Source organism: Tiliqua scincoides, chromosome 2, assembly GCF_035046505.1.
Source record: "Tiliqua scincoides isolate rTilSci1 chromosome 2, rTilSci1.hap2, whole genome shotgun sequence".
Classification (NCBI taxonomy): domain Eukaryota; kingdom Metazoa; phylum Chordata; class Lepidosauria; order Squamata; family Scincidae; genus Tiliqua; species Tiliqua scincoides.
Window position 1 is genome coordinate 4,641,605 of NC_089822.1, and position 13,323 is coordinate 4,654,927.

At 47.7% G+C, this 13,323-nt stretch overlaps 1 pseudogene; it reads left to right on the plus strand.

Moving 5' to 3' along the window:
• The first annotated feature begins 219 nt into the window (after nt 1–219).
• LOC136643272 (5S ribosomal RNA) lies at nt 220–338 on the plus strand (annotated as a pseudogene).
• The last annotated feature ends 12,985 nt before the right edge of the window (nt 339–13,323 follow it).

Consider the following 13,323-nt stretch of genomic DNA (forward strand, 5'->3'; position numbering starts at 1 on the left):
GCTCCCTTCCAGGGCAGTGAAGCCTCCCCACCCTGGGCATGGGGTGCCTGCTCCTGGGTAAGTTGGGGGTCAGGGCATCTGGGAGGGGCCCCGACAATGATCAAGCTAAAATAGAAAAAAAAGGATGGATTGTTTGTTTAGCTTAATTATGTCGTCTGATATTTGGGACAGTTTCATGGATGTGCATAAAATCAGACAATCAGCACTTAGTTTTATCAAGCTTGCGGAACTGTTACTCTGCACATGCCTGATCTCTTCTGATCTCGGAAGCTAAGCAGGGTCAGGCCTGGTTAGTACTTGGATGGGAGACCACCTGGGAATACCGGGTGCTGTAGGCTTATACCATAGTCTTTCGAGACTGAAGGTTGCCAACCATCAAGTGAGGATGTAAGACCTGGAGCAGGGAGGCAGCCCAGCCACTGAGCTGTAAACCAGGAAGTGTCTCCAGTTCTCAACTATTATCTCTCCACTGTGAACTTGGGAGGGAATCAGCAGACCAAGTGCAAGATCTGTGGTCAGCATGTCCTACATTTAAAAAATAAATGCATTATTAGTGGAAGGCTTGATTCAGAGTGAGACCATGATGGTGGAAGAAAGGGATATCGGCAATTCACTGATATTTTTCTGATTTAAAAAATCACACACAGTTTGCCCAGTGGGGGGACACTTACATGCACCATAGGAACCCTTAAGTTTCATCCGTAGGGCAAGTAGCACATTGTGCCTGATTTCCAAAGAGGAAAATATCCTAGGGTAAGATACACAGTGGCATAGCTAGAGGGGGGATCAAAGCAGTAAGTTTTGCAGGGAGCCTCCCTCTTCCCTTGGAAGCCGTTCTGAGCGGGGCGAGCAAAATGGAGGCATTTTGATAGCGAGGACCCACTGTTCTGCTTTAAGTTCCTAAAGCAGGAGGACAAATGCATAAATAATGATGAAAACAATTGGTTTTAGAAAAGAACTACTCTGGAGTAACGGGCAGCCCAATCCTGCACTCCCGGTGCCCAGGGTTGCAGCGGCGCCAAAAATGGCTGCTGCTGCACCCTATATGCATTGTGGACAGTGCCAGTGGCTCCTCAGGAGAAAGGGACTTTTGTCCCCTTCCCCCAGATAAGGCAAGTAGCCCTGCAGTGGGACTGCTCAATTCTACCCAAGGGTCAGCGTAGAATTTTGATCTCGGAAGCTAAGCAGGGTCAGGCCTGGTTAGTACTTGGATGGGAGACCGCCTGGGAATACCGGGTGCTGTAGGCTTATACCATAGTCTTTCGAGACTGAAGGTTGCCAACCAGTGTCAGGCCAGTAGCCTGAAACGGAGGCTCAGGATATGGTAGAGCGATGCTCCACCACTTCCGCTTTCTCCCACCCTGCTCCCTCCCCCTGGCATGCATCCTCCCTGCCCTCCACCCACCTCCCCCTGCCCTGGAACGCCTCCTCCCCAGCTCCCCCGATGACCCCACCTACCTCTCTGCTGCCCGGTGGTCTGAGCGACCACTGAGTGTCAGAGCTCTGGTGCGTGCCCAGTGCTAGCCCAGTGCCGACCAGTGCTGGGCTACCACAGGTGCTCAACCAGCACTAGGGCACACAAATGCACCTTATGGCACATTTGCGACAACGCATGCTGGCAGTGAGCCGTCACACACTGTGCAGGATTGGGCCCTCAGTTGGTGGAGAAGGCTACAACCACAGCAACCCTTACTGAGTTCTTTAGGAGAACAATTCCTGGCATTCAGAAAAATGCTGATGTTAGAGAGCTGTCAATGCCTCACTTTGGATTCATTTATTCACTCAATTTCCATGACAAAACAGGTGATTTTTGTGCAAATGTGTCACATCTTTAAAAGTGGAGGCGCACACCCATCGAGAGGTGAAAAGGTTGCAGTGCTGTGTTAGCACAAGAGGAAGTTCCCGGGAACAATGATATTAAATCCCCCCAGCCCCCACCCCCTCCAATAAAACATTCATTCTGTTTTGTCTGAAGCCTTGTCTCCTGCTAAATCACTGTCAGCAGGAGCCATCAACATAATAGCATTTAAGTGGTGCAGTTCAGCCGCTGATAAAATAGGTCCTCTTGTTAACTGCTCCTCACGAGCTCCATTAAGACCCAGAAACACACATGTTGACCACAGAGGAGAAGCTGACGGATTTCAGAACTGCCAATGACAACGGCCAGTCTTCCCTTCTGCAAAGGAGACTTAGAGATGGCAGAGAAATGAGTTCTTTGCATCTGTCTTCACGGCAGAAGACCTCGGGCAGATACCGCTGCCCGAAAGGCCCCTTCTTGACCGAGGAGTTAAGTCAGATAGAGGTTAAAAGAGAAGATGTTTCAGACCTCATTGATAAATTAAAGATCAATAAGTCACCGGGCCCTGATGGCATCCACCCAAGAGTTATTAAGGAATTGAAGAATGAAGTTGCTGATCTCTTGACTAAGATATGCAACTTGTCCCTCAAAATGGCCATGGTGCCAGAGGATTGGAGGATAGCAAATGTCACGCCTATCTTTAAAAAGGGAAAGAGGGAGGACCCGGGAAACTATAGGCCAGTCAGCCTAACATCTATACTGGGTAAGATGGTGCAATGCCTCATCAAAGATAGGATCTCAAAACACATAGACGAACAGGCCTTGCTGAGGGAGAGTCAGCATGGCTTCTGTAAGGGTAAGTCTTGCCTCACGAACCTTATAGAATTCTTTGAAAAGGTCAACAGGCATGTGGATGCGGGAGAACCCATGGGCATTATATATCTGGACTTTCAGAAGGCGTTCGACACGGTCCCTCACCAAAGGCTACTGAAAAAACTCCACAGTCAGGGAATTAGAGGACAGGTCCTCTCGTGGATTGAGAACTGGTTGGAGGCCAGGAAGCAGAGAGTGGGTGTCAATGGGCAATTTTCACAATGGAGAGAGGTGAAAAGCGGTGTGCCCCAAGGATCTGTCCTGGGACCGGTGCTTTTCAACCTCTTCATAAATGACCTGGAGACGGGTGAGCAGTGAGGTTGCAACGTTTGCAGACGACACCAAACTTTTCCGAGTGGTGAAGTCCAGAAGTAATTGTGAGGAGCTCCAGAAGGATCTCTCCAGACTGGCAGAATGGGCAGCAAAATGGCAGATGCGCTTCAATGTCAGTATGTGTAAGGTCATGCACATTGGGGCAAAAAATCAAAACTTTAGATATAAGCTGATGGGTTCTGAGCTGTCTGTGAAAAATCAGGAGAGAGATCTTGGGGTGGTGGTGGACAGGTCGATGAAAGTGTCAACCCAATGTGCAACGGCAGTAAAGAAGGCCAATTCTATGCTTGGGATCATTAGGAAAGGTATTGAGAACAAAACGGCTAATATTATAATGCTGTTGTACAAATCGATGGTAAGGCCACACCTGGAGTATTGTGTCCAGTTCTGGTCGCCGCATCTCAAAAAAGACATAGTGGAAATGGAAAAGGTGCAAAAGAGAGCGACTAAGATGATTACAGGGCTGGGGCACCTTCCTTATGAGGAAAGGCTAAGGCGTTTGGGCCTCTTCTGCCTAGAAAACAGACGCCTCGGAGGGACATGATTGAGACATACAAAATTATGCAGGGGATGGACAGAGTGGACAGAGAGATGCTCTTTACACTCTCACATAACACCAGAACCAGGGGACATCCACTAAAATTGAGTGTTGGGAGGGTTAGGACAGACAAAAGAAAATATTTCTTTACTCAGTGTCTGGTTGGTCTGTGGAACTCCTTGCCACAGGATGTGGTGACAGCATCTGGCCTGGACGCCTTTAAAAAGGGATTGGACAAGTTTCTGGAGGAAAAATCCATTATGGGTTACAAGCCATGATGTGCATGTGCAACCTCCTGATTATAGAAATGGATTATTTCAGAATGCCAGATGCAAGGGAGGCCACAAGGATGAGGTCTCTTGTTATCTGGTGTGCTCCCTGGGGCATTTGGTGGGCCGCTGTGAGATACAGGAAGCTGGACTAGATGGGCCTATGGCCTGATCCAGTGGGGCTGTTCTTATGTGCTTAAAGCGACTGAGAACTGAGCTGGGCCTCTTCTGGGGAATGGAGCTTCTGTCCCCAACAGCCAGCGCAGGATGCACCGGCCTAGCACACTTGACCATCAACCAAGAGCCACCACTGCATCCCCGTTGCCATAGCGCCAACAGATGGGCTTGGCAAGGCATGGTCAAGTTGCTCCAACAGGAGGAACCCATGTGGGACAGAAAATGGGAAGATGCGAGGATGTCCACAGGCGACAGCACAGAGATGAGGAGTTACAGGACGAATCGACCTCCTCCTTCTAAGAGTGGATCCTTCAGGAAGCAAGGTCATCATCTCAGACCGAAAGGGAAGGATTTTAGTCATATGAGCCTTGGTTAATCCTTGGCATTACCCCTGGCATTTTCTATATTGACTGTCCAGAATTTAAGCATGCCTGAACCCTACCTGGAGACACCAGCAGGGCCAGTCCATCCATGAAGCCATGAAGTGGTCCCTCAGATGTCTGATTGACTCCATTGGGCATCTGTAGGGCATCTGACTCCATTGGCCCACTTGCCTCCACTGTTCCTTCTCCTCCTCCTCCTCCTCACACTGCCTATATCAGAACACAAAGGGAGGCAGTGCAAGAGAGGTAGACTACACTACAGCATCTCCATCAACCCCCCCACTCTTCTTCTAGTCTTCTTCTACCCTCCCCACTTGAGACTTGCAACTCTTCTGCAAATGAAATAAAAATCTCAAGCTTTGTCATTAAAAACCCCATTTGTTTGCAGCTTATCTTTGTGCTGCTGAGTTGGGAGGAAAATACAAAATCCAGAGTTATTCTTGTATTTCTAGAAAGAAGTCGGTTTTTATGGTGTCGTTTCCAGGGATGTATCTACGTTGTGACAAGCCAGGGCATTTGCCCTGGGCGCCACTGAAGGGGGCAGAGGGTGGACTTACCAGAGTGGTGAATGGTGGTAGTGGCATACGTCCCATCCATAACGCTTGGGTAGTTCCCTGCCTTTCTGAGGGGGGTTGTTGCCTGCAGGGGAGCCCACCCACCCTCCTGAGGGTTCGTTTGGCTCTTAAATTGAGCCCTTCCAGGAGGGGGGAGTAGCACACAGGCGCAGGGGTGATGTGATAATGCAGGGGAGGTCATGTGGCTGCATCTCTACTTTGTCCTGCCCCAGGTACCCTTAGGCCTGGAACGCAGCTAGTCAACTATGTTGGGGGGGAGTGCCATCTATGCTTCAGGCAGCAGCACAACCTGGGCATCCTGTATAACATATAAATGAGCTGGCCTGAGTGTTCCTCTGTACCGAGTGCCCGTAAGCTGATCCACAGGACTTGGCCTGCCCAAATGCACTCTCCTTTTTAGCAGGAAATAATGATTAATTGGGGTTTGTGCAGGGTTTTACCTGGAAAATAACAACAGGCTCCATAAAGTCTTTTGAAATAAATAGGATCAGACAAAAGGAATGGTGAAGGCAGAAAGTTAACGTAAAATAAAGCACTTGACCCTCAAGGCAAACTATTGAAATGCTCTTTGGCAGCCAGAACTGATGGCTGAGTGGCTGAAAGAGTTTCGGCTTCTAAAAAGAGAAGAAGACAAATGCAACCCCGAATGCCTTTTCTCCTGCCACTTTTGGGAAGGCGGGTGAAACTCCAGGGAGAAAAAACTGATGGAGGTGGGAGTCCAGAGGAAAAAATTAAGTCAACCTCACAATTTACGCATCCCCTTTCAACCACAGAAACAGAAGCTTGTCTTTAAATCCATGCTGCAGAGGTGTTCCACAGCTGCGCGCATCATTGCTAGAGAATGAGGTTCACAGGAGCTGAAGCTGCATCTCTCCGGATTGGAGCCTTTGGTCAGAGAAGCGATATCCGAACATCTCGGGGGAAGGGTTGGTTTTCCTGCCTCCCTTTGGGCATCAAGAGGCCTGGCAGACGAGGCATGAAGCTTAACCCCACCCTGAGAAATTTCATTCATTGCTGACTAACTGCAGGACAAACATTCTTAGTTTCATTTAATTGCACATTAAACCACCTGTCCGATGAGTCATAAACACGCTCACCCTTACTCTAGGTCAGCGTTTCTCATACTATGGGTCTGGACCCACTATGTGGGTCGTGAACCAATTTCAGGCGGGTCCCCATTCATTTCAATTTTTTATTTTTAATATAATAGACTTGATGCTACCCTGGTATGTGACTACATGTGGGGAAATGTTACACATCTGTATTTTTTACAGGCTACTATGTATATGCTTTTCACAATGATAGTCAATGGAGATTACTCCTGGATTTGCGTGGGAAGAATTGCAACCTAGGATTGTTAACAATTTTCCTGCTTGATTATGTCACTTCCTGTCATGACATCACTTCTGGTGGGTCCCGACAAATTCTCATTTTAAAAAGTGGGTCCCGTTGCTAAAAGTTTGAGGACCACTGCTCCAGGTAACGTGATTGCCATTACGTAACCCCACATGAATCACATGTATGTCCATTCCTACATGTATCTGAGTGGGTGTGGTAGGAGGTAGAGCAGTAGGTGTTAGAGCAGGATTTTCAACCACTATGCTGCACTCTGGTGTCCCACCAAAGGTCCCCAGGTGTGCTGTGGGAGTTTGAAACACAATGCTGGAAAATTGCTGAAAAAATGCTTCCGAGTTCTGCGGCTCTGTTTTTAGAGCAACTGACTGTAGCAATGAATTGTCTACCATTCTTCCTCCTCTGGTTCCCCTAGAAACTGAGCCATAGAACCCAGAAGAGTTTTTCAGTAATTTTCATCTGCTGTGCTCCAAACTTCTGTGGCACACCTGTGGACCTTTCATGGCACATGGCATGCCGCAGCACATCAGTTGATAATTGCTGCCTTAACGTGTGGCAAGGCAGTCGCCTGGAAGAGAGAAGAGCAAGAGAGAGAGGGGGGAGGGAAACAGACCCACAAGATTAGCTGACCAGCTTGTGCTGGCTTAGCAGTTAAGGGAGCACTCAAGGAGGGAGGGAGAAAGAGAGAGGGGGGCCCTGGAAATAGGGTTGTGGAATGTTACCATCCTGGATGCCAACTGGCAAGGTAGTTCTTGAATGGAGGCTGGATTTGGGGGGATTTGCATGGGGACAAGCATTGATTCCCCCCCCATCATAACCCTCAGACTGCCCTGCCTTTGTAAGAAAAAAAATGATGGCAGGATCTTCCACCACGGAGCTCCAATGTAGCGTATAGTTTGGCCCCTTGCGACTGTGAGCTAGGCCCTCTCTCTCAGCAGAACCTACCTTGCAGGGTTATCGCAAGGATAAAAGGGGGTGGAGGAAGCCAAGTGCAGCGCCCTGAGGCACTTGGCGGAAGGGGGCAAGAGACAAGACATGGCAACTCACACGACTCCCTTTCCAACACGTGACGTGCTTCCAAAGCCTAAGAATGGATGCCCTCCCTTCTACACGGGTGGCACTCAGCCACCCAGCACCATTTCAAAAGCAGAGAACTGGGTCTCCAGAGCAGACAGCGGAAGGAGGCAACGGCGGGAGGGACGGAGGGGGGGATCTGCACCTTGTTTTGCTTCTGCTGCTAAAAGCACATCTGAATCGCGGTTCTGGAACCAGCCTCCTCTTCTCCTGGAAGCCTGCTGTTTTGATAGAGTGTCATTTGTCCCCTCCTTTCAGAAGAACCAGCTGGCAGCTAAGTGCTAAAGCCACTGACTCGCATGTGTTTTTCTGACATTTAACAAATGGGAACAGCTTGCAAATCTGCGTTAAGTCGCTCTGTCTTGCAAATAATCATCGGCTATGCGGCGTAGATGTTCAGAACATTAGCGCAAACACAGAAAGGGAGGGGAGGGGGAGGGAGGGGAGGGGGGACAAGGCAGTGAATCAATTGCAGCTTTGGAAAGCCTTTGGAAATTGCAGCTTTGGAAAGATCTTTGGGAGGGGAGAGGAAGCCTTTAAGAGCAGAAGGAAGAGCCTTCTTGGTTCAGGCAAAAGGTCCGTATCATCCATGACCCTCTTTCCACAACATCCAGGCAGAGGCCTCTGAGGAAGCCACAAGTGTGGCACAAAGACAGGACCCCTCCCCGCCGGGCTGCTGACTCCCTCAGCCACTGGTGTCCAAAGGTACACTACATTTGAATGTGGAAGCTCTTTTGAACTAGAGTTGGAGAGGTACAGGGGGTGTGTACCTCCCCAGGTGACACTCTCGGATGGCGGGGGTGACACCATTACTAGCCAAAACTGTGAAAATCTTGGTACTTTCAAATAAAACCATCCTGTTAGATATCATTCATTGTATAATTTATTGCAGAATGCAATGAAACGAACAGCATTGAAATATCTGTTTTCTATCAAAAGTTATGGCCAAATAACCAGAAAAAAAGAAAATACAACTGCCTTAAGTAACAAAAAGTTATTTCTCTTACTCAAAACCGACCAATGAGACTCATTGTTCTGAGAGCCAATGAGGTGTTCTTGTAACACAACAATGAACCAATAAGGTGTTAGTGTGAGTCAGGTCTCATTTCCATGTATCAGAGCTAATACTAGAACACTTATTCAGTTGTGTGTCATCAAACTGTCCTGGGACTGGTGCTTTTCAACCTCTTCATAAATGACCTGGAGACAGGGGTGAGCAGTGAGGTGGCTAAGTTTGCAGACGACACCAAACTTTTCCGAGTGGTGAAGACCACAAGTGATTGTGAGGAGCTCCAGAAGGATCTCTCCAAACTAGCAGAATGGGCAGCAAAATGGCAGATGCGCTTCAATGTCAGTAAGTGTAAAGTCATGCACATTGGGGCAAAAAATCAAAACTTCACATATAGGCTGATGGGTTCTGAGCTGTCTGTGAAAGATCAGGAGAGAGATCTTGGGGTGGTGGTGGACAGGTCGATGAAAGTGTCGACCCAATGTGCGGCGGCAGTGAAGAAGGCCAATTCTATGCTTGGGATCATTAGGAAAGGTATTGAGAACAAAACAGCTAATATTATAATGCCGTTGTACAAATCGATGGTAAGGCCACACCTTGAGTATTGCGTCCAGTTCTGGTCGCCGCATCTCAAAAAAGACATAGTGGAAATGGAAAGGGTGCAAAAGAGAGCAACTAAGATGATTACGGGGCTGGGGCGCCTTCCTTATGAGGAAAGGCTACGGCGTTTGGGCCTCTTCAGCCTAGAAAAGAGACGCCTGAGGGGGGGACATGATTGAGACATACAAAATTATGCATGGGAAGGATAAAGTGGATAGAGAGATGCTCTTTACACTCTCACATAACACCAGAACCAGGGGACATCCACTAAAATTGAGCGTTGGGAGGATTAGGACAGACAAAAGAAAATATTTCTTTACTCAGCGTGTGGTCAGTCTGTGGAACTTCTTGTCGCAAGATGTGGTGATGGCATCTGGCCTGGATGCCTTTAAAAGGGGATTGGACATGTTTCTAGAGGAAAAATCCATTACGGGTTACAAGCCATGAAGTGTATGTGCTACCTCCTGGTTTTAGAAATGGGCTATGCCAGATGCAAGGGAGGGCACCAGGATGAGGTCTCTTGTTGTCTGGTGTGCTCCCTGGGCATTTGGTGGGGCCGCTGTGAGATACAGGAAGCTGGACTAGATGGGCCTCTGGCCTGATCCAGTAGGGCTGTTCTTATGTTCTTATGTTATCAAGTTGGTCACTGTTTTTGGGTTGGACACTGATTTATTGGGTGACCTGTACTGTTATATGTTTAAATAAATAAATAAATAAATATGGCAGGGTATAAAGGCAAAAGCACCTCACCTGTTGTTGTCCTCCACCAAGTAGTATTCAACTCATACTGCGGGCCCAATCCTATCCAGCTTTCTAGAGCCAACGCAGCCACACTGCAACTCAGAGCTAAAAAAAAATGAAAGTTGGATGGTTCCTGTCTCTGACTACGGAAGCTCATTTTCATCCTCTATAAAGTCATCAAATCCTTTTGGAAGCCTCTTGAGCCAGACGCATATACCTGAAACAAATGCAGACCCCCCCCCCCCCCAGCTTCCATATCCATTTCTTCCTCTGGCCTCTGGCCTGGCCCATCACTGAGACAGCAAGCTCCTCTGGGCAGAAGCCTGTCTTCTGTCAAACCCCACACGTACTGAATTGTAGGATAATAGTCACTATCATTTGAGAACATGCAGCAGATCAAACTCTATGGATACTTCAGCATCAGTACCACCTACCGACTGCTAAAATCTGTCAATTGTACATGTTGGATGTATGGGATTGTGTAATCTGAACAACTGGTGATTTGCAACCCGCCAATGAATTGTCTCCAATGCAAAATGTATGTGTTTCAAGGAGGGAACCCACATTATAATAAAAGTCAGCTAGTGAAGGCGCTCTGTGCTTCTCTTCTTCCCACTTCTGATGCTCACATACAGGCTTCTCTGCTTCCCACTTCTGACTCACACACACACGCTTCTCTCACTTCTAACTCTCACACACAGACTTCACTCACTCTCACTTCTCACACACAGACTTCTTTGTTCCTCACTTCTGACTCACACACATTCTCAAAGCTTGGAAATGTTCCCTTGAGAGGTTGGTCAATGGATTACAATAAAGGCCTGGATATGATCACTACAGCCTGCTGAGTCTGCGTTTGAATCTTGGGATCTCTTGTAACATCTGGGATTACCCTGCAACATCTGGGATCACCTTGCAACACAAAGCAGTAGGTTTACACCTCCATTTTGCTCCCCTGCCGGGACTGACTCTGAAGGGAAGGGGCCCCTTGCACACTGCTGTCGTACCCTGCCCCGAAGGGCAGCGCCAGTTGGTAGACAGGGGTGGGTTTGTCCAGTGCCGCTGAGACCAATTAAGCAAGACACGGAAGGGTGGAAGGCTATGAAGGCTGTTTATTGTTTCAGAAAGACATGCCTGTGGCCTCTGGGAGACTCAGCTCAAATCCAGAAGGCCCTTTTCAGAGGCGTGGGACACTTTTTATACGATTCTCAGCTCTTTGTCTGAAATCCAGACTTCCTATTCACTGAAAATCCACATCATAGATGGGGCAAACTCTTAATAGGCTAAAGATAACCTTAGATACACCTCATAGGTGAGTTTCAAGTTACAGGTTTCCAAAAAAGGTGAAATTAAACAATTAAATATATTGAATCACAAAGTTTCCAGTACTGACCCTTATTCACATCCATCAATTCAATTAAGAGTATTTTGACATGTCCTCTTACTAACCTCATTAAAAGAGGGTACAAACACAGGTGTGAAGACCTCATCTTTGGCAGAACATTCAGACCTGTTTCTTGGTGTGCCCATCTCGTTAGTGCGCCCTGATATGGTCCTTTTATCTTTTACACTTGTTGCTTAACATAGCTTCTGGTTCCTTTTATTAAAAGGGGTTTTCCAAAGCTTTACTAAACTAAAACTTCTATGGCTTAAGTCTATATAATTATTGTGACCAGTTACCTTGAGTACATTGGTATTAAGGGTTATGTCTTTTGCCCTAAAAGGTATGAAAGAATATAATATAAAGTTATAAGTGAATATTGGCAGGCATAGTGGTGTATGTCCTTGCTAAGAAGTGACCTCATTCCTCTTCAGTAGTTGCCTAGCTCCTGCTAAAGTGTAATCTCTCTGAACTAAGGCTTCAGCCAGCTTCTTTGCTCTCTTAAACTTTTCAAGTAACTTTTATTCCCCTATGGCCTGCCTCCATTTCAGTTGCAATTCAAACAAAGAGTCTCCAAAAGCAGAAGTTTCCTGGTACTTTCCACTCTGTCCCTTTCATCTTCTTGCCCTCTCATTACTTTCAAAAGGGGAATAGCCTTGTCTCACTTCGACTTGTTCAAGGATGCTTGCTTATCTAATTAAAATGTGTGCTGTCTTCTAAACTTCATCTCTTGCAGGTGTCAGTGGTTAGCTAGCTAGAAGCTTTGTTAGTTTAGAAATTTAACACCTTCCCATACCCCTGTACACCCCCCTCCGGCCTAAGTATGGTACCCGAGGCAAAGTACCCCCCCTGCCCTGTCCATACTATGCCACTGTGTCTCAGGCTCTCCCTTGTTTTCTCCAGATGCAGGGGCTCCTTCCCCTTCCAACTTCCTGGTCTTGCTCACCTCAGTTGTCTACTGGAGAACAGGGCATACTTCTCCTCCCTGTGTAGCTCTGATCAGATGCTGCCAACCTGGGAACTCTCTGCCCTGATATGATTGCAGTAGGAGTTGGACTGCAGAAGGCCAAGATGGTGGAGCCGGTCTAGATCAGGAAGGCTTTCAGTGCACTCCAACACATACTTACTCAGAAGGAAGGCCAATTGACCAATGAAGTTTATTTCCAGGTAAAGGGATTGAAGCTAGATTGCAAAGCATTGCAGCAAGATAGAACAATCTCTGCATATTTACTGGGGAGAAAGACCAGGATTAGTGTTTCTCATCCACTCCTGCCCCAGTTTATGGGTCTTGACCTCTGACCTTGCCTGTGCCCACTGGGGCATGTGCATGTAAGTATGTATGAGTGTAAATAAGTGACCTGGAGGAAATACCACTGAATGCAATTTTTGTATGACCTCTGGTTCAGTCACAACAGCCCTCCTGTGAACTCTGCAATTGTATGCCCATCTACTCAGCCCAGATTATTTAATGGGACTTACTCCTAAGTGCGTATAGGATTGCAGTTTAATCCATTTTTGCCCAGCCTGTTAGTTAGTTAGTTAGTTAGTTAGTTAGTTAGTTAGTTAGTTAGTTAGTTACCAGCACTTATGCCGGTATAGGTGCTCCAGAGGAGTCGCAAATGTGCCGTAAAGCACGTTTTCGCGTCCTGAGGTGGGAGCCGCGTTGGTGCATCCAGATGTGCTGCCGCGCAGAGCCTCTGCCGTGGCTCCTGCTTCCGTTGACACCTCCCTTACGCCAGTACCTTTTTCTTCCTTTCTTGCCATTTCTGTTGCCTCCTCCTCCACCAACTGCCCACCTGAACTGATAGTCTGGCCCAGCCCCACACCAGCTGCTGCTCTTTCTTCCCTTCTTTCCACTCAGTTTCAAAAAGGTAGAAGAGGAAGTGTGTGGGAGAGAGTAGTGGTCAGAGTGTCTCCCACAGGATGCCCTAGACCAGGGCTTCTCAACGTTTGTCCCTTGCCATACCACTTTGCATAGTCCACCTATTGGAAGTACCTCCGGACGTAACTGGCAATGATGTCATTGCCTGCTACTTCCAGATTGGGAAGTTTGTGATGTTGCATTGTTGCCAGGCGGTGGGGGTCTGGGCCCCCCACGAGTACCACCAGACACCACCTAAAGTACCACCACTGCTTGAGAAACGCTGCCTAGGGCACCACTCTCCTTTCCTCAATACCCTTCCTCTTCTGCTGCCTTTGCTTTTTTTCCAGACAGCAGG